The sequence below is a fragment of the Bubalus kerabau genome, chromosome 21, assembly GCF_029407905.1.
Source record: "Bubalus kerabau isolate K-KA32 ecotype Philippines breed swamp buffalo chromosome 21, PCC_UOA_SB_1v2, whole genome shotgun sequence".
Classification (NCBI taxonomy): domain Eukaryota; kingdom Metazoa; phylum Chordata; class Mammalia; order Artiodactyla; family Bovidae; genus Bubalus; species Bubalus kerabau.
The window spans coordinates 27,701,738-27,729,502 of NC_073644.1; the positions used below are offsets into that span (position 1 = coordinate 27,701,738).

Below are 27,765 nucleotides of genomic sequence, written 5' to 3' on the forward strand. Positions count from 1 at the left end.
ACCTGTGTCTCTAATGCTCCCTGCATTGGCAGGCAGATTCTTTACCACTAGAGCTACCTGGGAAGCTAAAATCCAAAGAAACTGGAGCCCAAAGAGGTTAGGAGATCTGTCCCAGAACACATGGTGAGCTTATCAAGTTTTACCACCACAGTGCGTATTTTTCTCCCGGTTCCTTTAACATTTCATTTTGTATTTTTCAACCACAAACTCTGAAGTACTTTTGTAAGTAACAATCTCTCCCCAGGTGATCACAAACTCTAAAGCACAAAAAGGCTCCCAGAGATGAGGAAAGTGAGCCAAAGAGTAAGGTATGGCAGGCAGTAACTTTGGCAAATGGAATCTCTCAAGCCTGGTTGAAAGCAGCAGTCTTGCAGGGCGGTGATTATCCCTGAGTTTTCAAATCAAGAAACTGAGAATCAAGGATGGGGGTGAAGGACAGTTAGGGAGTTTGGGATGGACATGTACACGCTGCTGTATTTAAAATGGATAACCAACAAGGACCTACTGTATAGCGCAGGGAACTCTGCTCGATGTTATGTGACAGCCTGGATGGGAGGGGAGTTTGGGGGAGAATGGATACATGTGTACCTACAGCTGAGTCCCTTGCTGTGCACCTGAAACTATCACAATACTGTTAATCAGCTATATTCCAATATAAAACACAAAGTTTAAAAAAGAACAGGAAGAAACTAAGAATCAAAGTTGCTAAATGTCTCATCCACGGGTTTCCAGCAGGTGAGAATGCAGCCAAATTCTGAACCCAGCTCCATCTCCAGAGTCGTCTTGTCTGTCATGAAAAACAAGAAAGAACTGAAGGTAAGTTTAAAAATTAGTAGAATATTTTTTCCAAACTGTTACAACGTTTTATTTGTATTTAAGCTTCTACATGAAATGCTTGAAGTCTTCTTTATGTGGAAGCTAATCTGAATGTTGCCACATTTAGCCTGTAAGACTGAAAAACAGAAATCATATTTTTTTAAGAAGGCTGCCATAAGCAAATATGCACCGGACTACATTTTATTGGTTTGAATTTGACAGTGTTAAGTACAAAAGAAATATTTTCTCCAATGTCAGTATCCTCTGCTTGTGTTTAACACTGAACTAATTTTACTTTTTGACCACCCCACTTTTTGATTGACCCAGATCCAGCTTCTATTCCACCATTAATGCCTTTTCTGCCATATTTCGCATAGCCTGGTTCTTGGCTTCTCGTTGTTTTGAAAGGTCGTCTCTTATTTCTCCTCCATATGAACACTATCATTCAAGTCTGTTTCCAATCTCTCCTCCAAATGAACAGGGTCACTATGAACTCTGAGTCTACTCTCTGGGGATCTGGATTCTTGATGAGTCTGTTCTGCCAAGCTTCTGAAAATGTCTCCGGTTAGTTGACATATTGTAGTCGAGGCTCTTCTCGTTACACTGAACATAAATTCTCCGATGCTGGATCACAAAGTAAGAGGAGCTTATCTGCAGAACGCGAGAAAATCTCACACTTTCTAAAGGCTGCAAGTAAAATAGAATATTATGTCCAATGTATTGTTATGCCATATCTGTACTTACTGTTCTGCATTTAAGGCCTCAACTTGAAAAGCAAGGAGATCAAACCAGTCAATCTTAAAGGAAATCAACCCTGAATACTCTTTGGAAGGACTGATGCTGAAGATGAAGCTCCAATACTTTGGCCACCCGATGCGAACAGCAGACTCATTGGAAAAGACCCTGATTCTGGGAAAGACTGAAGGCAGGAGGAGAAGAGGGTGACAGAAGATGAGATGTTTGGATGGCATCACCAACTCAATGGATATGAACTTGGGAAAATTCCAAAAGATGGTGAGGGACAGGGAAGCCTGGCATGCTGCAGTCCATGGGATCGTGAAGAGTTATACACAACTTGATGACTGAACAACAAACAACAATTCATCTGTTTGCTGTTTCATTTCTATCACATTGGCCAAAAAAATTTGTTCAGCTTTTTTCTGTTACATTGTATAGAAAAACCTGAACAAACTTTTTGGTCAGCCCAATATTATGAGCTTCTAGAGGGCAGAGTTGATACTTGTTATTTGAGATTGGTACCAGAGTCAAATATGTGACTTATGGGGACAGGAGATGAGAACTGAAATATGAGGCACAAGGGTGAGTCTTAATTTTTCTGGGAAGTCTTCTCTTCTTACCGGTCTCTTTTCATTTCTGTCTCTTTCTCTCATGGTATCGCTGCACCTTCTTTACCATCTCTCAGCACCATTATTATTTCTTCAACGTGTCTTAGCATCTTCATTTTTCTCTCTTCCAAGCAGGTTTCCCATCCTTGTAGAGGCCCCATATGGGGGCCCTTAGTCCCTGAGTCAACATAAACTCAAAGCTCCAAGGTTCAGAAACAATCAACAACATTCTCTCTTTGTCTTCCTCCAGTTCTCAGGAGGGAATCTGACTGGCCTGTGGACAGCCACAGGATCAGTTAGTCTGGGCTGACAGCCCCTCCCTGGTTTAGTTAGCCACAATGGGAATGGATGAGGAAAGTGGCAGGTGTTGGCTGGGGCTGCTCCAACCAGAGGCTGTGAGCAGAGTAGCTTCTCCAGAAAGAACCAGGGCAACTTAGTCCATCAAATGTATCTCGTGCATGCCCTTGCACATGCAATTCTGAGGGCGTGAGTGCACACCTAATATACTCAGTATGCTAGTCGCTCAGTTGTATCCAGCTCTTTGCTACCCCTTGGACTGCAGCCCACAAGGGTCCTCTGTCCATGGGATTTCCCAGGCAAGAATACTGGAGTGGGTTGCCATTTCCTCCTCCAGGGGATCTTCCCAGCTCAGGGATCGAACCTGCATTTCCTGTGTTGGCAGGTGGATTCTTTACCACTGAGTCACCAGGGAAGCCCACATGATAATGAATTAGGAGAGTTGAATGCCTAGGTCAGAAAATAAATACCACAGGGCTTCAGAAGAATAATCAGTTTAGTCTCAGAAGAAGTAAGGCATGTGCCAAGCTAAGTGCAGGATTCAGCAAATTTTTTTCGGTATAGGACCAGCTAGTAAATACTCAACACTTTGTGGTTTGTAAGGTTTCTGTTGCAGATACTCAATTTTGCCATCGTAGTGTGAAAGTAGCCAGAATAATACATAAACAAATGAGCATTCTTGGGTTCCAATAAAACTTTATAACATGGACAATCAGTGAACCTGATTTGACACATGGCCATAGATAACTGATACGGATTGAATGCTTGTGTCCTCGCACAATTCATACCTTGAGGCTCCAACTTCCAGCGCAGCTATATTTGGGGATGAGACCCCTAAGGAAATAATCAAAGTTAAATGAAGTTAGGGTGGGGGTCCTGATCCAATAGGATTAGTATCCTTATAAGAAGAGACACAAGAGAGTGCTCCCTCAATTTCTATTCTTACAAAATACTTAAGTCTTGGGTAGCTTTACCAGTCACTTCTATCAATTAAAAAAAAACATAATCCTTATATTATTTAAATTGATTTAAAGCATAGAAAACCATAGGAAGTTATCCAACCTCACTTTGTGAGGATAGTATAATTCTGATGCCCATTCCAGGTGAACGAAAATACCAAAAAATCCTGATCAAAATAACTTATGAAAATCCTAACTAAAACTTTAGCAAATTAACTTCTGCCATTCATTAAAGAGCACTATCTATGAGTCAACTATGTTTAACCACAGAATAGAAAAATGATTTAATGTAAGGAAATGTATTCATGTCATTCACTATAATAACATATTACAAATGAAACTACATAAAATGACCTTGCTAAATCCCAAAAACACTTTGTAAATTAAGTATTTAGTCCTGATTAAAACTTACCATTTGCTAGAATTAGAAGCACCTTACTAAAACTGACAAAGGATAAAATATAGAATTATATCACAAATGTGTTACTCAAAAGTTAAATATTAGAATCATTCACATTAAAATTATGAGCTGAATAATGGCACCTGCTAATAATACTTCATTAATCATACTTCTAATCCACATTACTTGCTGTACCTTCACATTCCAATATTTATTCATAGAGTGACAATAGTATCATTATGCAGATGATATGATTATCTGTCTAAAAATATCTTAAATAATTGAGCAACTACTAGAACTAATAAATATAATGTAATGTAATAATGTACTAGATTTACGATATAAACCCAGGGTTTTCCTATATGAAGATAATAATCAGAAACAGGAACAGAAAAATAATCCTTTCACAATTGCATACAAAGAAGCAACATGCCTAGAATTTATCTTTAAAGCATGTGAGAAATATAGACAGGAATTAAAACTTTACTGGAGGATATTTTTTTAAGTACAGTAAGTGAGAAATTTCCAAATTCTAATGATACAAACTTCCTTAAAGCAATTCATAAAGTCAATAAAATCTCAGTTAAAATTCCCTTAAGATTTATTTGTGGCATCTGACAAAATTTTAAAATTTTTCTGGAAAAGAAAATGTATAAGAAAAGCCAAGATATCTTGGAAAAAGAACAATAAGTGGAATTTGACCCACTAGCTTTCAAAGCTTCAGTTCAGTTCAGTCGCTCAGTCGTGTCCGACTCTTTCAAAGCTTACTATGAAAAAAATACTGTAAAGTTGTAATTTGAATAGACAATATTGGAAGAGATGTAGAAAAATATAAATGAACCAGAATAGATATCCAGAAACAAAGCCATATATATATGAAAATATAGAATATGATAAAGATAGTATTCAAAATTACTGGAAGGGTATAATACTCAAGTGATATTGAGACAACTAGCTACTCATTTGGAAAAGTTGAATTCCTTGGTGGCTCAGATGATAAAGAATCTGCCTGCATTGCAGGAGACCTGGGTTCGATCCCTGGGTCTGGAAGATCCCCTGGAGAAGGGAATGGAAACCCACTCCAGTATTCTTGCTGGAGAAGTCCATGGACAGAGGTACCTAGCAGGCTATAATCCATGGGGTCCCAAAGAGTAGGACTGCTGCTGCTGCTGCTAAGTCACTTCAGTCGTGTCCGACTCTGTGCGACCCCATAGACGTCAGCCCACCAGGCTCTCCTGCCCCTGGGATTCTCCAGGCAAGAACACTGGAGTGGGTTGCCATTTCCTTCTCCAATGCAGGAAAGTGAAAAGTGAAAGTGAAGTCGTTCAGTCGTGTCTGACTCCTAGCAACCCCATGGACTGCAGCCCACCAGGCTCCTCCATCCATGGGATTTTCCAGGCAAGAGTACTGGAGTGGGGTGCCATTGCCTTCTCCAAAGAGTAGGACACAACTGAATGATTAACACACTATGTATGTGTGTGTGTGTGTATATATATATATTTTTTTGATGTGATCAGTTTATGGAAATTGTATGGGACCAGACAGGAAGGTGCCAGTCATAAAAATATAATTCCAAAAATTTTTAATTAATTTTTTTAATTATAAAATATCTGTGTAGTAAAGAATAGGGCTTCTCAGGTGGTGCTAATGATTATAAAGAATCCACCTGCCAATGCAGGAGACGTAAAAGATGCAGGTTCAATCCCTGAGTCAGAAAGATCCCCTGGAGGAGAAAATGGCAATCCACTCCAGTACTCTTGCCTGGAGAATCCCCATGGACAGAGGAGCCTGGCAGGCTACAGTCCATAGAGTTGCAAAGATTCTGACATGACTGAAATGACTTAGCATGCACACACTTAGTAAAGAACATACTTTACCCAAAGAGAGGTCTTTGCCTCAGCTCCTGGGAGGTAACCTTGAAGCCCTTAGAATTTTCTCAGTGATTGGAGTATCCCTGTTATTCCTCATGAGCCCCTCAGACCACACCTGAGAGATTATGCTAACAAGGTAACTCATGGTGGATAGTTTATGCTAAGTAAATAACTCAAGATGGGGACTGGCCACATCAGAAAGACCAACCAAATGATTAAGTGTTGGGTGTCAAACGTATGATATCAACCTGATCTCTCCAAGGGAGAAGGGGTTAGAAATTGCCCTCAACCACATGGTCAGTGTTTAGTCAGTCATGCCTACATAATGAAACCCCAATAAAAGCTTTGAGTACTAGGGCTTGGTTGAACTTTCCTGGTTGACAGTATGCTGATTGTTGTCCTGGATCATAGCATACCATCCAGAAGCTTTGTCTTTGGACCTCTTCCAGATTTCACCTACATATCTCTTGTTTTGGCAGGTTCTAATTCACAGCTTTTTACTGTAACAAAACTATAATTGGAAGTATAGCCCTTTCCATATGTTATGTGAGTCTTTCTACTGAATTATCAAACCTGAGGGAAATCATGGGAACCTCTGAATTTGTAGTTAGTTGGTCAGAAGTGAGGGTGGACCTGGAGACCCCCAAATCTGCACCTGAAGTGAGGGCAGTTTTGTGGAGGATGGTGCCCTTAGCCCTGAGTTTGATAGGTTTATTGCAACATATGTACAAAAAAAAAAATAGGGGTGGATATTTTAATGATCTTGGGATATGCAAGTCCTGCCTAATACTATTCAAAATGCAGAAAGAAAAAGATGGATAGATGTGATGGTATAAAAATATCTTTTGGTACAATATTTAAGAGACGATATCATAGAAGAAAGTTTCAAGATAAGTGACAGGCTATGAGAAATATTTGAAATCAACATTAGACAAAGAATTATTATTTATAATATGCAAAATTTCATTCAAGGAATAGAAAGATGACTTGATTTTTTTAAAAGGCAAAGAAAATGAAAAAGCAATTTACAGAACTACAAATATCCAGGAAACACAAAAAGGACAACTTCACTTGTAATTCAAAAGTTCAAATTAAATACTAACTTATTATTTTTTAATCTTTAGAGTCACAGAAACTAAATATCTGGTACTGGCAAAGGTATGATCTAACCAAGAACCTCCAAAATTACTTATACGAAGATATGTTGGTACCATATTTTTGCCGTTGCAATTTAACAATATCTAAACAAACTTTAAATATGAAGAGCTTTTGAATTCTATGAGTCTGTACTGCAAAATCACCCACACGTGCACCAAAATGTAGCTGAATGTCACTGTTACACAATGTCACTGAATGCAGCTGTTTTAGTTCCAACAAAAATTAGATACACTCTATATACACATGCCAGGCACTGTTCAACAAAATAATGTTTTAAATCCACACAAACTGATAAAGAACAAGCTCTAAGAAAAAAAAAATTGTAATGACAAGTCCCAGTGAAATATGTTTAAACATACTTTTATATATAAAGCATATTCTACACATGTACTTCAGGCAAAGATGTATAAAGATACCTGTGAAGCTGTTCACTGCAGTGCGGAAGGCACTGCCGATTGGCCTTCTTGGATGCCCTTCCGGCCTCCTCCTAGTTGGAGAGATTGGAAAGTTAAAACCCACTAGGTTTCTGGATGGGGCTTCCTCGGTGGCTCAGCAGTAAACAATCTGCCTGCCAAACGAGTTCAATCCCTGGGTCGGGAAGATCCCCTGGAGAAGGGAATGGCTACCCACTCCAGTATTCTTGTCTGGGAAATCCCATGGACAGAGGAGCCCGGTGGTCTGCAGTCCAAATGGTTGCAGAGTCAGACACAACTAAAGCGACTTAGCACACATGCACGCAGGTTTGCCTCAGGCCACTCAACTTCTTTAATGAATTTGGGTTGTCTTTTTCTAAATGCCTCAAAGCTTGGGGTGCCACCCAGAGGCTTGGCTACAAAGATGGCCCTCCTGGGTAACAAGGCCTCTGGTGAGCTACATTACAGCTCGTTGAGTTTATGGGATAGGTGTCAACACAAAATTACTTAAAATACTTCGGTATTCAACATGATTTTTGATTGCTAAATCTTTTCAGATTACAATAAGCTTTCACCTAGTTGCTTTATCCAAGACACAGATGGACAAGAGAGATAGGTTGGGGGGTAAGATTTCTATCTTGGGATAGAAGAGAGATACAAGATGAGACAAGACCACAGAATACAAGAGAAGCAGATTTTAAAAGGAAAAAAAATGAATGTGGTTTGGAACACCATGAATTGGAGAGATCCCGCAAGGTTAGAAGACAAGAATTGGTGACAATATAGAAGTTAAACCCTTACAACCACAAATGCAAGAAATAATCAGCAAGATAACACAAAATCTGTGTCAAAATTTTTAATTTCACTACTTTTCCAAAGTATAATCTGTCTGAGCTTTATTTTCCTCATGTGTAAAATGGAAATAATATCCATTTCTTAGGGTGATTGAAAGAGCAATGTAAGGCCACACATGGAAAGTCGCCACACGGTGTCTCCCATACAAGTGAAGTGAAAGTCTCTCGGTCCTGTACAACTCTTTGTGACCCCCTTGGATTCTCCAGGCCAAAACTGGGTAGCTGTTCCCTTCTCCAGGGGATCTTCCCAACTCAGGGATCGAACCCAGGTTTCCCATGTTGCAGGCAGATACTTTACCAGCTGAGCCACAAGGGAAGCCCAAGAATACTGGAGTGGGTGTCCTATCCCTTCTCCAGGGAATCTTCCTGACCCAGGAATGGAACCGGGGTCCCCCACATTGCAGGCAGATTCTTTACCAACTGAGCTATCAGGAAAGCCCTGTTCCCATCCAAGGGAGACACTCAATAAATGCTAGTTTCTTTCCCTCCTCCTACTGTCTCTAGCTGCCTGAGATTTTACAGCCAGCCTATATGGCCACCTGGTGGCTCAGAGGTTAAAGCGTCTGCCTGCAATGTGGGAGACCTGGGTTCGATCCCTGGGTCGGGAAGATCCCCTGGAGAAGGAAATGGCAACCCACTCCAGTATTCTTGCCTGGAGAATCCCATGGACAGAAGAGCCTGGTGGGCTACAGTCCATGGGGTCCCAAAGAATTGGACACGACTGAGCAACTTAACTAACTTTAACTTTATATGGCCACCAAGTGCTATATGGCCACGGACCAAGTGCTGCTTGATAAATCTAGTAACTGCTGTATTTGGGGGTTAAGCACAGTATAGTGGTGGAAGCAAGACTGACAGCCAGACATTTATCACAAAGACTTTAGCAACCTCATCCATGAGGTCCTTACATTCTCATAAATATGCCACATCTTTAACAGAGCTATATAGCTTTAATTTATTCTGGAGGAAGAAGAGAGATCACTATCATGTATTCCTCTATGTGAGTGTTGAGAAAAATGCTGCCTTGACCAGTAAACCACCTCTCTACCATATTATCAACTGGGGTGTCTGTGTTCCTGTGTCTGAGTCCTTTAACTCTGGTAATCAGCTAATTAAATAAATATTGTATTGACTGTCTACAGGGAGTAGACTCTTTAAGGAAGAAATAGCAATTGATATTTCAAATTTTCATATGTTACATAATGTTTGGTTTCATATTAAGAAACAGGTTGCAGATGTTGTTTTTGTTGTTATTGTTCAGAACAATAATCAATGTCAGTTTATGACGCTTATGAGTATTTGTTTTTGAGATCATGGAAGATTTTATCTGAAATCAGTGAACTGTCTTGGTGTTTGTTATTTTGTACTCTTTCCTGACCGGTTACGAAAATTGCTTGAAATGTCACATAAAAACAAAGAATTCAGGCATGTGATGGATATTGACTTGTATATTTTTCACTAAAATTTGCTGACCTTTTAGGTCAATATGTTTTGAAGCTTACTTAACAAACCAATATAATTTATTTCAGTTTAGATCTGAATTGTTTTAAATTGCCAGAATGTTTCCTTTTTTGATGAATATAAAACTGCAGCCAGAGTACACTAACATATATGCTAAAACCTAGGTTTGGGAATTAGAAGTGTCCTGCATTTTTTTTTTTTTCAGAATAATAGAAGCATATTTAAAATGACCCTTTGTCTTTCACCCTTTCATCTCATGTGCCCTTATTGCCTTTAAAGAGCTATAATGTCTAGAAAGCTGTACAAACAATTAAGCTAAATCATTTTGTAAGCGGTTCTATGAAATGCAAGAGTGATTTTTTTCTTAAAGTCCAAATGTGTAACTCAGCTTACATGAGCATATAAGCATATTTTGCTTAAATTACATTTCCATCTGACAATATTAATTTCATCAAGGAAGCTTAGTATAAAATTAATTATAGCTATCATTTATGTTATTTCATCTTCCCCTTCCATTGAAGCATCAATGAGAATTCATCAAACTGAAGGGCATGATTCACATTTTAACAACAATAATAAAGAAAATAACCCAAACTACTTTTTTTTCCCTCCTACTAGAATTCCGTGACTAAAGACTTATCTCTTAATGTCATCCGAAATGTAATAATATATTTCGAAGATCAGGGGAAATGCTTCCAATGGATATAATGAGAGCACATCTAGTCATATCCTCCTGCTGACAAAGAACATTTCAGTTTCATTGACTTTGGTGAATAACCTCCTGTGATTGTTTAAGAAACAAGTTCCAAGAAAGAATCTGAGCAAGAATCCAAATGCCATCCTGTTGAGCATGAAGACGAGGATATCTGCCCTCATTCACTCACTAATTCCAGAACACTGAGATTTGCCAAGAAAATAACCTCACATTTCAGAAGTCCTCTCCCCAGCCTGGCTCCCCATGAGAGCTCACTGCCAGCAGTGAACTACATCCCCCTAGGGACTGGCCACAGAGTTTGGTTGGGTGGAGGGGTTGTTTGGTTTTTTGACTGTTTTGGGTCTTCATCGTGCCACGTGGGATCTCTTCTTATGGAGCACATGCTTTAGAATGCAGGCTCAGTAGTGGTGCAGGGGCTTAGTTGCCCTGTAGTATGTGAGATTCTAGTTCCCCAACTAGAGATCAAATCCACATTCCCTGCATTAGAAAGCAGATTCTTGACTATTGGACCACTAGGGAGGTCCCAGCCATAGGGTTTTATTCAGGTGGCAGGGAGTAACAGCAAAGCAGGTGATGATGTCTCATACCTCAAGTATTCAATGAAGGTGAGAGAATCCCCTTTCAGACAGACTTTCTAAGGTATACACAGTTATGGACAGTTATAAGGAAATCAGTTTCCCTATACTCAACTTCCATTGGTGTTTTTTCCTAAAGCTGATCTGCCTGAGAACCTGAGCAAAAATTATTCTAGTTCTTCTCTTTCACAGTAGCTAGGGTTCCCACTTCAGGACTAAATGTTCTACCCCTCACCCAATCCCCTGGGGAAGGAAATGACAACCCACTCCAGTATTCTTGCCTGGGAAATCCCATGGACAGAGGAGCCTAGCATGCCACAGTCCACAGGATCACAAAGAGTCAGATGCAGCTTAGGAACTAAGCAACAATTAAAAAGCTCCAGGATGTCAAAGAATAAGAAAATTTCAAACATCACTGTGGATATGGCCTTCTTTGATCATACTCATCAGCTGGTAGTATGGGGAGGCTGAAGTGAAGACAGTGTTCTTTTTTTAAACAGTTTTTTTTAAAGTTGTGTGTTTTTGTTTCTGTTTTTTTCTTTTTTTTGGCACGGATCATTTTTAAAGTCTTTATTGCATTTGTTGCAATATTGTTTCCATTTTATGTTTTGGTTTTTGGCCAGGAGGTATGTGGGAATCTTAGCTCCCACAACCCCCTGCACTGGAAGATGAGTTTTAACCACTGGACCACCAAAGTCCTGATAATTTCCTTTGGACAGTCTCACCTCCTCGGCCCCTAGTTAGTGGCAAAGGAGGTGGTACTTCTGAAAGACTGTTGAGGGGAAACTAAACCAAAGTGTGTCAGTTAAAACTAAAGAGTCACTGTATTCCACACACGTGGCAATGCATGGCAAGATTTCCAGGTCTTATCTTCTTAGATTAGTAAGTATTTGTAAATCAAAACAAACAGTATGCTAGAAATAGCATTTACCCCCATCTGATGCAAATCCTGGAGAAGGCAATGGCAACCCACTCCAGTACTCTTGCCTGGAAAACCCCATGGATGGAGGAGCCTGGTAGGCTGCAGTCCATGGGGTCGCGAAGAGTCAGACATGACTGAGCAACTTCACTTTCACTTTTCACTTTTATGCATTGGAGAAGGAAATGGCAACCCACTACAGTGTTCTTGCCTGGAGAATCCCACGGACGGGGGAGACTGGTGGGCTGCCGTCTATGGGGTCGCACGGAGTCGGACACGACTAAAGCGACTTGGCAGCAGTAGCAGCAGTAGCAGATGCAAATCCAGTCTCTGCATTTCCACCACTCTTAATAATAACCGCATTTGGTGTCAAGAAGTCGAGATCAGATACTTCTTGTGCCCCATCTCCGTCCTCCATGACCACCGGTGCACTCCAGCCAACCAGCTGCACACAGCCGTGGATCCTCAATGGCAACTCATCTCTCTTACCTTCTACCCCAGAATCTTTCTGTTTCTGCTGCCGAATGGGACACCCACCTTTGACACAGGCACAAACCGGAAAAGGAGATAATATCCCATGAGGTGACCCTTGCCCCAGGGAACAAGAACTGGAGGATGAAAACTCCTCTAACATATTCCTTGGGTGGACAATGATGAAGCATATTTCACATGCCTCCTCCAAGGGTCGTGGGTAGGACCAAACTGCAGCTGCCTGCTGTAGTGACCCAGCTTGACAAACTACCCCTGGATTGGTGTCTCTGCCTTTCATCTCTGGAACTTTCCTCTCTGCCACTTCCATTCCTTGGGATCACCTCTCAAAATAAGCCTCCTGCATGCAGGGTCCACAGATGTTTGAAAAAGCCTAAGGCCAGAGTGTCTCAGTGTTTCACATATTTTGCATGATTTCGGAAGAGGTAAAAATTTCCATGATTATTTCAATCACCTCAGCTCAGTCGCCCAGTCGTGTCCAACTCTTTGCGACCCCAAGGACTGCAGCACACCAGGCCTCCCTGTCCATCACCAACTCCCAGAGTTTTCTCAAACTCATGCCCATTGAGTCAGTGATGCCATCCAACCATCTCATCCTCTGTCATTGCCTTCTCCTCCTGCCTTCAATCTTTCCCAGCATCAGGGTCTTTTCCAATGAGTCAGTTCTTCGCATCAGGTGGCCAAAGTATTAAAGTTTCAGCTTCAACATCAGTCCTTCCCATGAACATTCAGGACTGATCTCCTTCAGAATGGACTGGTTGGATCTCCTTGCAGTCCAAGGGACTCTCAAGAGTCTTCTCCAACACCACAGTTCAAAAGCATCAATTCTTCTGCGCTCAGCCTTCTTTACAGTCCAACTCTCACATCCATACATGACCACAGGAAAAACCATAGCCTTGACTAGACGGACCTTTGTTGGCAAAGTAATATCTCTGCTTTTTAATATGCTATCTAGGTTGGTCATAACTTTCCTTCCAAGGAGTAAGCGTCTTTTAATTTCATGGCTACAATCACCATCTGCAGTGATTTTGGAGCCCAAAAAAATAAAGTCTGACACTGTTTCCATTGTTTCCACTGTTTCCCCATCTATTTCCCATGAAGTGATGGGACCAGATGCCATGATCTCAGTTTTCTGAATGTTGAGCTTTAAACCAACTTTTTCACTCTCCTCTTTCACTTTCATCAAGAGGCTTTTTAGTTCCTCTTCACTTTCTGCCATAAGGGTGGTGTCATCTGCATATCTGAGGTTATTGGTATTTCTCCCGGCAATCTTGATTCCAGCTTGTGCTTCATCGAGCCCAGCGTTTCTCATGATGTACTTTGCATATAAGTTAAATAAGCAGGGTGACAATATACAGCCTTGACATACTCCTTTTCCTATTTGGAACCAGTCTTTTGTTCCATGTCCAGTTCTAACTGTTGCTTCCTGACCTGCATACAGATTTCTCAAGAGGCTGGTCAGGTGGTCTGGTATTCCTATCTCTTGAAGAATTTTCCATAGTTTACTGTGATCCACACAGTCAAAGGCTATGGCATAGTCAATAAAGCAGAAATAGATGTTTTTCTGGAACTCTTGCTTTTTCAATGATCCAGCAGATGTTGGTAATTTGATCTGTGTTTCTCCTGCCTTTTCTAAAACCAGCTTGAACATCTGGTACGGTTCACGTATTGTTGAAGCCTGGCTTGGAGAATTTTGAGCATTACTTTACTAGAGTGTGAAATGAGTGCAATTGAGCAGTAGTTTGAACATTCTTTGGCATTGCCTTTCTTTGGGATTAGAATGAAAACTGACCTTTTCCAGTCCTGTGGCCACTGCTGAGTTTTCCAAATTAGCTGGCATATTAAGTGCAGCACTTTCACAGCATCATCTTTTAGGATTTGAAATAGCTCAGTTGGAATTCCATCTCTTCCACTAGCTTTCTTCGTAGTGATGCTTCCCAAGGCCCACTTGACTTAGGATGTCTGGCTCTAGGTGAGTGGCTCTAGGTAAGTGATCACACCATTGTGATTATCTGGGTCATGAAGATCTTTCTTGTACAGTTTTTCTGTGTATTCTTGCCACCTCTTCTTAATGTCTTCTGCTTCTGTTAGGTCCATCCCATTTCTGTCCTTTATCGAGCCCATCTTTGCATAAAATGTTCCCTTGGTATCTCTAATTTTCTTGAAGAGATCTCTAGTCTTTCCCATTCTATTGTTTTCCTCTATTTCTTTGCATTGATCGCTGAGGAAGGCTTTCTTATCCCTCCTTGCTATTCTTTGGAACTCTGCATTCAAATGGGTATATCTTTCCTTTTCTCCTTTGCTTTTCACTTCTCTTCTTTTCACAGCTATTTGTCAGCCCTCCTCAGACAATTATTTTGCTTTTTTTGCATTTCTTTTTCTTGGGGATGGTCTTGATCCCTGTCTCCTGTACAATGTCATGAACCTCCATCCATAATTCATCAGGCAATCTATCAGATCTAATCTATTTCTTACTTCCACTGTGTAATCATAAAGGGATATGATTTAGGTCATACCTGAATGGTCTAGTAGTTTTCCCTACTTTCTTCAATTTAAGTCTGAATTTGGCAATAAGGAGTTCATAATCTGAGCCACAGTCAGCTCCTGGTCTTCTTTTTGCTGACTGTATAGAGCTTCTCCATCTTTGACCACAAAGAATATAATCAATCTGATTTCAGTGTTGACTATCTTGTGATGTCCATGTGTAGAGTCTTCTCTTGTGTTGTTGGAAGAAGGTGTTTTCTATGACCAGTGTGTTCTCTTGGCAAAACTCTACTAGCTTTTGTCCTGCTTCATTCTGTATTCCAAGGCCAAATTTGCCTGTTACGCCAGGTGTTTCTTGACTTTCTACTTTTGCATTCCAGTCCCCTATAATGAAAAGACATCTTTTTGGGGTGTTAGTTCTAGAAGGTCTTGTAGGTATTCATAGAACCATTCACCTTAAGCTTCTTCACCATTACTGGTCAGGGCATAGACTTGAATTACCATGATATTGACTGATTTGCCTTGGAGATGAACAGAGATCATTCTGTCGTTTTTGAGATTGCATCCAAGTACTACATTTTGGACTCTTTTGTTGACCATGATGGCTACTCCATTTCTTTTAAGGGATTCTTCCCCAAAGGAGTAAATATAATGGTCATCTGAGTTAGAATCACCTATTCTAGTCCATTTTAGTTCACTGATTCCTAAAATGTCGATGTTCACTCTTGCCATCTCCTGTTTGACCACTTACAATTTTCCTTGATTCATGGAATTAACATTCCAGGTTCCTATGCAATATTGCTCTTTACAGCATTGAATCTTGCTTTAATCACCAGTCACATCCACAGCTGGGTGTTGTTTTTGCTTTGGCTCTGTTTCTTCATTCTTTCTGGAGTTATTTCTCCACTGATCTCCAGTAGCATATTGGGCACCTACCGACCTGGGGAGTTCATCTTTCAGTGTCCTACCTTTTTGCCTTTTCATACTGCTCCTGGGATTCTCAAGGCAGAAATACCAAAGTGGTTTGCCATTCCCTTCTCCAGTGGACCACATTTTGTCAGAACTCTCTCCACCATGACCCATCCATCTTGGGTGGCCCTACATTGCATGGCTCATAGCTTCACTGCATTAAACCAGGCTGTGGTCCATGTGATCATATTGGTTAGTTTTCTGTGACTGTGGTTTTCAGTCTGTCTGCCCTCTGATGGAGAAGGATAAGAGGCTTATGGAAGCTTCCTGATGGGAGAGACTGACTGAGGGGGAAACTGGGTCTTGTTCTGATGGGTGGGGCCATGCTCAGTAAATCTTTAATCCAATTTTCTGTTGATGGGTGGATCTGTGTCCCCTCCCTGCTATTTCAGTTCAGTTCAGTTCAGTCGCTCAGACCTGTCCGACTCTTTGTGACCCCATGAATCACAGCACGCCAGGCCTCCCTGTCCATCACCAACTCCGAGAGTTTACCCAAACTTATGTCCATCAAGTTGGTGATGCCATCCAGCCATCTCATCCTCTGTCGTCCCCTTCTCCTCCTGCCCCCAATCCTTCCTAGCATCAGGGGCTTTTCCAAACAGTCAACTCTTCGCATGAGATGGCCAAAGTATTGGAGTTTCAGCTTCAGCATCAGTCCTTCCAATGAACACCCAGGACTGATCTCCTTTAGGATGGACTGGTTGGATCTCCTTGCAGTCCAAGGGACTCTCAAGAGTCTTTTCCAACACCACAGTTGAAAAGCATCAATTCTTCGGCGCTCAGCTTTCTTCACAGTCCAACTCTCACATCCATACATGACCACTGGAAAAACCACAGCCTTGACTAGATGGACCTTTGTTGGCAAAGTAATGTCTCTGCTTTTCAATATGCTATCTAGGTTGGTCATAACTTTCCTTCCAAGGAGTAAACGTCTTTTAATTTCATGGCTGCAGTCACCATGTGCAGTGATTTTGCTATTCACCTGGGGTCAAACTATGGTGGAGGTAATGAAGATAGTGGTGACCTTCTTCAAAAGACCCCAGGCATGTACTGCTGCACTCAGTGCCCCCAACCCTGCAGCTGGCCACCACCAACCCACGCCTCCACTGGAGACTCCTGGACACTCACAGGCAAGTCTGAGTCAAATGACACTATTTCTTGCAGTAAAAGAGATCTATTGGTAATAGGTAAGTTAATGTCTTATATTTTCTTATATTAGTCACCCCAGTAGAAGAAATATTTTCATTAACCTTTGCCCAAACATGAAATACTGTAAATACATATTCATTTTTAAATTGGGCACAAATCTCCCACTTGCCTACATTTGCTTGTGTTCATTTATTCCACATATTTTGGGGCTGAAGATAAAAATAAAGAGATTATGTTATATTATAGATTTTTATCCTAAGTGATGCACTTAATCATAATATTGAATTCACCTCTTTATTGATGCATCTTTTAATTTAATACATCATTTATATGCTCTAAAATTAATAGTGGCCATATCATTTTTGTCAGTTTTTATAAAAATGTAAACCTGTAGGCTTAAATACAAACCATCCTCTTATATGTAAATGTGAGACAATATGTTTCTAAAATATATTTGAGGATATAGTATCTTAAATCCTAGAAAACCAACTTCATTTAATTAAGATTGCTTCTTCTTTAGCAATTCAAATTTGTTCCAATTCTGTCAAATATATTCATTTAAAAAATATTTCATCATAAAACAAAATTAGAATTTATTTATATATAATAATTCTCAAGTATCATAAATTGTAAAGACTAGGACATGCCTTCCTAGATAGTTTAAATTTGGCATTAATATACTGATCCATCTTCAGAAATGGATAAATTCCTAAAACACATATGTCTAATTTTATGGGGTTATTTTTTTACCCCAGTCTGATGTAATTTTAGCTCCATAAAGAAGGAACCTCTAAGTTAAAGATTAATAGAAATTAGAGCTTATATATTGTCTTTTTAATATACTTCCCAGATATTGAGAAATTAAATGACTTTAATGAATGAGTAGCAAATCCTTCTGCAAATCAGATGGTTCCAATTCATGCCTTTTACAAAATTAAATGGTCATTATGAAGTCACCAGCTGCTAGATAATTTAAAATATTTTTATTATAGATTAGTATATTCTTTTGGCATGCAACTTAGAAGAACTTCAAATAATTGATATTCCTATATCAAAGCTCCTTGGGACTTCCCTGGTGGCCCAGTGGTTCGAGAACAAAGATCCCACATGCCACCTGATGTGGCAAATAAAATTTCTTTCAGTCCCGCCAACTTTTGTCAGCAACTTTTCTCAATACCTATATCTAATTTGAGAAAGAAAGAAGGGAGAGGAGGAGAGAGAAAGAGAATGAGGGTGGAGGCGAGGAAGTACGGAGGACAGGAGGGAGACAGACTTGATGTTGAACTCTGTCACTTTCTAGGAATAAATAATAATCATCTGTAGATTCATAACCTGGGAAAAAAGCCAGCTGCACTCAATCTCAATGCAGATATATTTTCAACAGATTTACATTTTATAGCTAACAATTACCAAATTTTATAATACATTTATATTCTTCTGATCAATTTAACATAACTAATAATTTCATAGATAATTTAATACATAAAAAAATTGTTAGCATTTACAGATTTATCACCAAGAATGATGAAAACATTTTAATTTAAATTTATGGGCATACTTCTATTGTCATAACAGAGTGCCTCCAGGAAACAATTTGAAAGTTCCAAGCATAAGATAATTAGGTCTCAGACTGGTGTGGCTTTAGTCTTGGGAAAGAAAGGACAAAGCTCAGACATTTTCAAAAAGAACCCAAAAGTACAGTGACTTAGACATAAGAGATGAGATCAATGAAGGAATTAAGAAGACTCAGAAACGTTGAGTTCCCATAAGAATAGGAATGATGGTCATGTGGTTATCCTTAGGCCATTGCTTTTATGAAGCTAATACTGTAAAGGAGGTCAAGACTATGAGTGTTTCTGCTTAAAGATGTGGAACATGCCAACAGGAGATGACACCCAAAGCTCAGCCTCTGTGCACCAGTGAATTGAATCTCAGAGACAGTTTGAGGTGACATAGAAAAGAATAGCTTTATTGCTTTGCCAGGACACAGCAGGCTCCTGCCTCAAAACTATGTGTCCCAACCAGAGAAACTTGGTGAGGAGTTTTATGGCAATGGTTCGAGGGTAGGACTGCTGACCAGACTAGGGTGTGTGCAGGATCTCAGGGGAGATGGGGAAAGTGGAAACAGTGGCAGATTTTATTTTCTTGGGCTCCAAAATCACTGCAGATGGTGGCTGCAGCCATGAAATTAAAGCACACTTGCTTCTTGGAAGAAAAGCTATGACAAACCTAGACAGTGTATTAAAAAGCAGAGACATCACTTTCCTGACAAAGGTCCACATAGTCAAAGCTATGATGTTTCCAGTAGTCATGTACAGATGTGAGAGTTGGATCATAAAGAAGGCTGAACGGCAAAGAATTGATGCTTTAGAATTGTGGTGCTGGAGAAGACTCTTGAGAGTCCCTTGGACTGCAAGGAGATCAAACTAGTCAATCCTAAAGGAAATCAACCCTGAATATTCATTAGAAGGACTAATGCTGAAGCTAAAGCTCCAATACTCTGGTCACCTGATTTGAAGAGTCAACTCATTGGGAAAGACCCTGCTGCTGGCAAAGAGTGAGGGGAGGAGGAAAACAGGGAGACAGAGGATGAGATGGTTGGATGGCATCACTGACTCAAAGGACATGAGTTTGAGCAAGCTCCAGGAGATGGTGAAGGACAGGGAAACCTGGCGTGCTACAGTACATGGGGTTGCAGAGTCAGACACGACTGAGCAACCAAACAACAACAAGGGTCTCAGGTGGTAAGGCTTATAACCTGATAAGCTTCTCTGGTCCCATTAATCTTGCCTCAAGTGGTTTCTTGACTGTTCCTCCCTTGAATAGCAACTGTTTGAATCTGCCCTTTGAAACTCAGGAAAGGTCATGGAGGCTGGAATCTTGCCTACAGGAAACAGGAGACAGAAAAAGTACTCTGCATCCAGGAGCCCCGCAGGGCCCCACAGGGTTTGACTGGGTCTGGCAGTCAAGGAATTAAAGCAGGGCATGGATGAGCCTCAAATCACCTGCTGTTTTACGTTATTTCTCCAAACACTAAGTAATCTTGAATCAGCCTAGCAGCTAGGTTCTGTCTACACATAATAGTCACCTCTATATTGGCATCATTAATGGCCTTGACGTCATCTTAATTTGAAAGATCATTATGATTTTATGCCTGCCTTTCACAACACTCATTGACTAAAAGCTTAAGCATCAATGGTGCCCAGTTTTCTCAGGAATCCTGCAGCTTCACTGTTCTAAAGAAAAGGTACCAATTTTGCTAAATCTGCTATTTTAAGTAAAGCCCTTCCCCGAGAGTTAAAATGCTAAGTCACACGCACCTCTCTGCTTTTAGAAGTGACTCATTCTTTAATTCCAGACCTAAGAGGTTGAGGCTTTTGGCAAATTTTAATGCTTTCAAAATGTAGGTTTTTGTTTTTGTTTTTGTTTTTGTTTTACTAGATGTGTACATTTATCTGGGTAATGATATACTTTGCGACTCAAGTTTGCCATGCATTTTTTCCTTCACCCCAGTCATATCTGTTTATAACCAACTTCTAAATACTGTTTTATTGTCAAAACATTTATTGTGAGTTACACAAGAGCATTTTTATTTCATTTCAAAAAACTATGTTAAAATTAAATTACTAAGATGGGCTGCTACAACTCTGACACTTTAGCTGCTATCATTTCACCTTGTTGTTGTTGTTTTTTTAAAGAAAACTGCATCTCAGACATAGAGAACAGACTTATGGACACAGAGGGGTGTGGGGGAAGGAGAGGATGGGACAAATAGAGAGAGTAGCATGGAAACATATACATTACCATATGTAAAATAGATAGCCAGTGGGAGTTGGCTGTATGACTCAAGGAACTCAGACTGGAGCTCTGTAACATCCTAGAGGGGTGGGGGGTGGGAGGGAGGGTTAAGAAGGGGGGGACATATGTATACCTATGACTGATTCTTGTTGATGTATGGCAGAAACAGTAATGTAAAGCAATTATCCTTCAACTAAAAATAAAGAAAGAAAAAAAAAGAAAACTGCATCTCATAGAACATGTAATGGTCCATATTTTCATCTGCTTTTAATAGTTGACTTTTCCACATTACAAGTTCTACTTCTTAAATCTGTCTGCTTGACAATAGGTTAAGTTACTAGCCATAACTGTTTACTGAGTTGGTTACAGGAAACATTTATTGATGAGCAACAAAATTGGGCTAACCTCCACCTCTGTCAAGCTCCTTACAATTCTTTAAGCACGGGGCCACCAGAAAGAAAGGTCATTTTGCTACTTTTTTTATTTCAAGTTCAATTATACATATGTATCATTCTGTCTGATCATTATCTTCCGTGCTTTTTTCTTTCACGTCCCCTTTGACCATGCTTTGCTTTGGCATCTTTATTCCATTTAATTACTTCAGTTAATGGCACCCCCACCTATATTTCTTCTAACATCTAGTGTAACTTTATTCCTCTTCAATTACCACATAGATTTTCAACTATCAGTGTTCTTCATCAAGGAGAGAAGGAGGGACCGGGGGAGGGGAGAGGAGACGAACAATGAACATTGACAGTTATGCATTCTTCTCCATCCTTGGGCCACTCAAAGGCCCATTCAGATGGATGCCCTTCAAATCAATTGTGCCTTATTTAGCTAAAGGCATTTACTGACGACATCCATCTATACACATATTTTTCTCTTTCTTATTGTTAACAGAAGTGAGTTATGCCTTCCGGTGCATTAGATTAGAACTAATAGAAAGGTAATATTAAAAGTTATTACTTTTACCCTAAGCAAGTCCATCTTTCACAGAGTCTCAAGTAGGCTGAAGTCCTATATGTAAAGAATAAAGCTTTGCATGGCTTTGCCAATACTATAAAATGGCTTCTTGAGTTTTCAGAATTTTAGGAATGTGGGAGCAATCAGGCTGCAATATCTGAGATGCCATTGTTTATATACATGGCTGACTGAAATATTGTTTTTTTAAAAACCATAACTTTGAAAGTAACTTTCATGCAGATTATTGAAAAATACCATCTGAATTCAGCTTTTGGCAAAGAAAAACAAAATCTTTGGTCTTTTATATTTACATTTCAAATATCTCTCCAATTAATCTTAAGTTTAGAATTTTAAATGTGCTTACTAACCTATTATTCTAATATGTCATTTTAACAGTGATGATTTTCAGGAGATTAAATATATTCACTATTTCCATACTACGTTTTACACTAAGAGTCACACTATCTTAAACACTCTTACTATCTCATTCTATTTGTTTCTCTTTGGGGATCAGGAGAATTGATTTGTCTAGGAGCCAAGGACACTCAGTATAGATGATGGATTTTCAATGATGCACACACAAAAGGCAATCCATGCAAAATCATGAAATATTCAAGCTTTATCTCTATTGCTTAGCCTCTTCCTTTGAATGTTTTTGAACATTTCTTCTAACTTTAAAACAATCTCTCTTGCCTCTGTCAAATGCCCACTGACTTCGTGTTCCCTCCCCATTAGAACTGCCTCTTGGAAGAGTATTTGAGACCAGCTCATATTAGTGCGTAATTGATTGTTTTCAGGGGGTACGCGCGGAGGCAAGGGCTGTTCCAGTTGAACTGGAAGTCAACCTTTAAGCTAAAAGATTGAATTATCTACATAAGAATTTCAGGTGTACATGTGGGAAAAGACGTTTCGGTGTAGAGGAACTTTTCCATTCTTAAAGTCAACCCACATTTTCTAGGCCATTAGCCATGGGGCAGGCTGGTCCATATAGCACAGGATCCTACCGCATCTCCAGAAGATCTCAGCCTTCAAATCTTGTGCCTTCTGATAAAACTGGGGGTGTGTGCCATCACTTGAAGACTTAGAATCACAAAGGAGCTGCTCATGAGGCTTTGTTGCTGTCGCTGTCACTTTTTCTTCACTCCCACCCCCCAAATTTCCCAAAAAAAAAAAAACTGGAAAAGACCCTGATGCTGGGAAAGATTGCAGGCAGGAGGAGAAGGGGACAACAGAGGATGAGATGGTTGGATGGCCTCATTGACGCAATGGACATGAGTTTGAGCAAACTCTGGAAGATAGTGAAGGACAGGAAAGACTGGCATGCTGCATTCCATGGGGTCGCAAAGAGTCAGACACAACTGAGTGACTGAACAACACAAGCCCCCAAATTTACTGACCACCTACCATGTGCCTGCAAAGGATACCAAGTGCTGTAAATACAACCGTGAAGAAGTAGTCCTGGGTCTTAAAGAAGATAAACCTAATGTGAACATGGGGAAAGGAGCAGCTGAATTACAGCACAATAAGAAAAAGGCTTTGCAGAGGGGTCAGTAGTATCCCCCAGAAGCACAGAAGAGCACCTAACCAAGCTTTGGGTGGTCAAGGAGGTGATGGCTCAGCTGAGCTGCAAAAGACCATTTAGGATTAACCATGCAAACTGGAGGAAGGAGAATATCCTGAGAAAAGTAGATAGCAAAGGCTATGAAGTTGAAAGCAATCATGTGTCACCTGGAGAACTACTTCCAAATAGAGAGTGAACAAGAAGGGGAGCAAAAGGAGGAGGGAACAGGAAGGGACAGGAAGGCCCAGGTCTCAGAGGACTGTGTAAGCCACTCCAAAGAGTTTAAACTTAACCCAGAGGCCATGGAAAACAGTGGTAGCATTTTCAACAGAAAAAAATGACATGACCAAATACATATTCTAGGAAGTTCATGCTGGTAGCAGTATGGAGATTAAAGATGGTCAAAATTGGAGTCAGGGAGGCTAGTTCGCAGGCTGCAGCAGTGATGCAGGTCAGGGATACTGAAGGCCTGAGCTCAGGTAAGAAAGCAGTGGTGGAGATGAGCAAATAAATGGTCACAAACATTATTAGGAAGTAGAATCCATAGGACTTTGAGCAGATTGGGTGGTGATCAGGAAGAGAAGATCCAATAATGACAAAGGAGTAAAGAAACCACTTCTTGATAGGAGAATCCAGAAGAATAAATCATTTTCAGAGGAGTAGTAATGAGTTCTGTTTGGGCCATGTCACCTTTGTGATACCTGAAGTCTCCTGCCTACCATTGCATGTGCTACCCAATCAGCGGGTGCCAATCGCATGGATTACACAGAGAATGACTTTCCATGAACAGCAGTGCCCGCACCAAAGTGTATGATGGCCCTGGCTGGGGCCCAAGAGAAGGACTCTTGCTGGAGATGAAGACTTGAAGGTTATCATCATGGAAACAGTATTTGAAGCTCAAGAGCACATGAATCCCCATCACCATCAAACAAAGTGTGTAGAATAAGTGTGTAGGGCCCAGAACCCAAAGAAACCCTGATATTTACTGAACTGGCAAGAGATGAAAAACCCACAAAAGAAAATGAGAAAGAAGAACCCATAAAACCAGAGAAACATCAAAGAGAGAATGGTCACCGATGCCAAAAGGCACTTGCAATTTAGGTAAATTGCCACCAGGTGGAGTGTGATCTCAGAATTCGAAATTCCTGCCAAGTGTTAAAGCAGAGCAAACAGATTAGCATTTATGTAGGTCATTTGGTTCACAGCTCTTTGCAAACCTGTAGAGGGTGGAGGAAGAGGAGTTCCCCTGTATAATGTAGGGAAGAAAGCATTGAAAGAGAAGAAAGGAAACAAGGTTCTAGTCCCACTTTTATGACTCTCTAGCAAGAAAATCTTGGGCAAATCTTTATCTCCTGTCTTCAGTTTCCACAGATTTAATATAAGTTGGGCAAGGTGTTTAAATCCCTTCCAATTATAATATGATAGCAAAAGAAAATAATAACAACACATATTTACACAGCACATATCTGGGCCTCATATTTCAATAGGTGCTGGAGATACAAAGAAGGAAGAGAACAAATTTAGTCCCTGTACTTATGGACATAATATTCTAGTAAGTTAGATATACTTGTAAAGTAACAGTCAGGCAGTATGCTGAGTGCAGGGATGGAGGTGAAAGTCACTCCATCATGTCCTACTCTTTGCAACTCCATGGATGGTAGCCCACCAGGCTCCTCTGTTCATGGAATCCCCCAGGCAAAAATACTGGTGTGGGTTGCCATTTCCTTCTCCAGGGAATCTTCTCTGACCCAGGGATCTCCCCCGAGGGATTGAACTTGGATATCCTGCATAGCAGGCAGATTCTTTACCATCTGAGCCTCAGGGAAGCTGTAACGGCGGTACACGCAGCTCTGGGAGCACAGAGAAGCAGTTGACTGTTTTCCAGGCTTTACGACAGAGGTAAATCCTGAATGAACTTTACATTATAAGTAAGAATCTTCAAGAGATCATGAGGAAAGAAATCTTATGCAGAAGATATAAAATATAAAGGTCTGGATGTAAATGAGAGCACTGAGTTTTCAGTTCAATATGTATAGAACATAAGTGGCCTGGAGGAAAATAATTGCAACTGGAAAAGTGGGCCTGGACCAGAGAAGTCACTGCAGGTCTCATATTAGAGGGATATGTTTGCACCTCGTTTAGTTAACAAACACTTTCTGAGAGATTGCTCTGTACCAGGTGCTGTTTTAAGTGCATTACAAATATTACTGCATATAATCCTTGAAATAATTCTATGCAGTAAATACATCTCACATTTTACAATGAGTAATGGACACAGAGATTAAGTAACTTAATGGCCCTTATATAAGCCTGTCAGGGATGGAGCTGGGATTCCCACTAAGGTGCTCTGGCTCCCAAGTTCCTGCTCTTAACCATGACTTATGCTGTAGGAGATGTGAGCCAATTAAAGGATTTTCACATGAAAATAACACATTTTTAGAAGGGTCTAAACGTGGTAGGAGTGAAAAGTTGAATTGGGGAAGGTGACGTTGGAGGAAGGAATAAGTTTTGCAGTATTTCAAATAAAAGATGACATGTACTCAGACCAAAGAGTGAAACCTTTAAAAAGAAAGAGACTTAGATGTTTAACAAGCATACTTTATAGGCTCAGTGACCAGTTGAAAGGAAAAGGAAAAACCTAAAATGAAATTCAGGTTTCTGGCTTGGAGAACTGAGTGATTGACAATGACCTTAATGGAAATTGCCAATAGAAGAGTTTTGAGCATGCTGAATAAGAAACATCACTGACCATTGGAAACATAAGGTCTGGAACTCAGGGAAAAAGTCTAAATGTAGCTGGTGGTTGAAGAAATGGGAATACGTAGGGTCATCAGAAAAGAAGGGGTAGAAGGAGGAAGAAGCTCAAACTGGAATCTGAATCTTGAGTAAGAGGAGGAAAAATTGGGGAGGAGGGGTTTCTAAGACAGGAGGAAGACCAAATAAGATTTTTTTTAATGATTTAATATTTTCCTTTGTGTCCAAGACATTAGAGTTTTGTGCTAGAATAGAGGTTAAAAAGTATGACATGACATGTCTGTAACTAGCCATGTTCATTGCAGGCAGAAATCATATCCAATTCATTTGTATATCACCATGCCATTGGGAAAGACCCTGATGCTGGGAAAGATTAAGGGCAAGAGGAGAAGGGGACAACAGAGGATGACATGGTTGGATGGCATCACTGACTCAATGGACAACAAGTCTGAGCAAACTCAGGGAGATAGCAAACCACAGGGAAGCCTGGCATGCTGCAGTTCATAGGGTCTCAAAGAGACACAACTTAGCAACTGAGCAACAACAACAATGCCTGGAATAAAACAGTCCTTCAGTAAATACTTGGTAAATAAATCTTAATTTGTAGACTTTGGTGTTCTAATAGATTTTGCTTTCTCTTATTTCTCTTGGGTGCACAACCACCTGGGGAAAAGATCTCCTCCAGTTTTCTAAAGTAGAAGGCCAACAATATCTTGATCCAGTTCTGTTGAAATACTTATTCTTTTTGAACATTTATTTATTATTTATTTATTTGGCTGCATCTGGTCTTGGTTGCAGCACGTGGGATCTTTCATTGCAGCTCATGGACTCTCAAGTTGTGGTACAGGCTCAGTAGTTGTGATTCGTGGGCTTTGCTGCTTCACGGCAGGTGGGCTCTTAGTTCCCCAACTAGGGATCGAACCCATGTCCCCTGCATTGCAAGGTAGATGCTTAACCACTGGACCACCAGGGAATTTCCCCCAAAATACTTATTTTTAAATGCTCCTCAACACATTAACTGTAGGTCTACATCCTACATCACCCCCGAAAAAAATCACAAAACATCTCACTGTTCTTTGTTGTGTAAAATTCAAACGGTAAGTTTTGGAAGGAGCTTCTTCCCGGGGTCAGACGAATCTGATTTTACCCCCACAGGTCCAGCAGGCCTAGCTCTCTGACCTTGGCGGAAGTGCATGTACGCATGCTCAGTTATGTCCGACTCTTTGGAACCCCATGGTCTGTAGCCCACCAGGCTCCTCTGTCCATGGAATTTTCCAGGCAACAATACTGGAGTGGGTTGCCATTTCCTACTCCAGGGGATCTTCCTGATCCAGGGATCAAACTTGCATGCCCTCCGTCTCCTACCTTGCCAGTAGTATTCTTACCATTGCACCACCTGGGAAGTTTGGGGAAGTCACTGAATCTTGCCAGCCTCAGTTTCCTCATCTGCAAATGGTGATTATGATATTCTGTAGTTGTAGGGCTGCTGAGAGGATGACATGCATGGAACCCCCATAGTCATCGCTGTCATAAAAGTGATGCACAGGAAATATTAAATCTTTGGCAGTATTGCAACCTCAACAATCATTTTCGTTGTAAGATTATGCATTTGCCAGACATGCTCCCTGGAAGGTCAAGGCTTTCTCGGAGACCGGTGGACTCGCAACGCTGTTGAGAGCACCAGGTGGTGGTGGCGCCCCCTAGGGGACCCTAGGTCAAGGGTTCTATCAACTTCCCAGCGCTAAGTGAACAGCCAGTTATGTTTCCAGTATGTTTCTCTCCATAACATGATAACCTTACTGAAATAGCAGTCT

At 40.5% G+C, this 27,765-nt stretch overlaps 1 long non-coding RNA gene across 2 annotated transcripts; it reads right to left on the reverse strand.

Moving 5' to 3' along the window:
• Positions 1–512: 512 nt before the first annotated feature.
• On the reverse strand, positions 513–27,765 carry LOC129635875 (uncharacterized). 2 transcript variants are annotated; one of them, XR_008706508.1, is made up of 3 exons: positions 27,337–27,765; positions 7,264–7,334; positions 513–787 (listed from the first exon to the last, which is right to left on the reverse strand). It is a non-coding gene; the product is annotated as an uncharacterized LOC129635875 (long non-coding RNA). The 2 variants fall into 2 exon arrangements; XR_008706507.1 differs by lacking the exon at positions 513–787 and adding an exon at positions 2,774–3,293.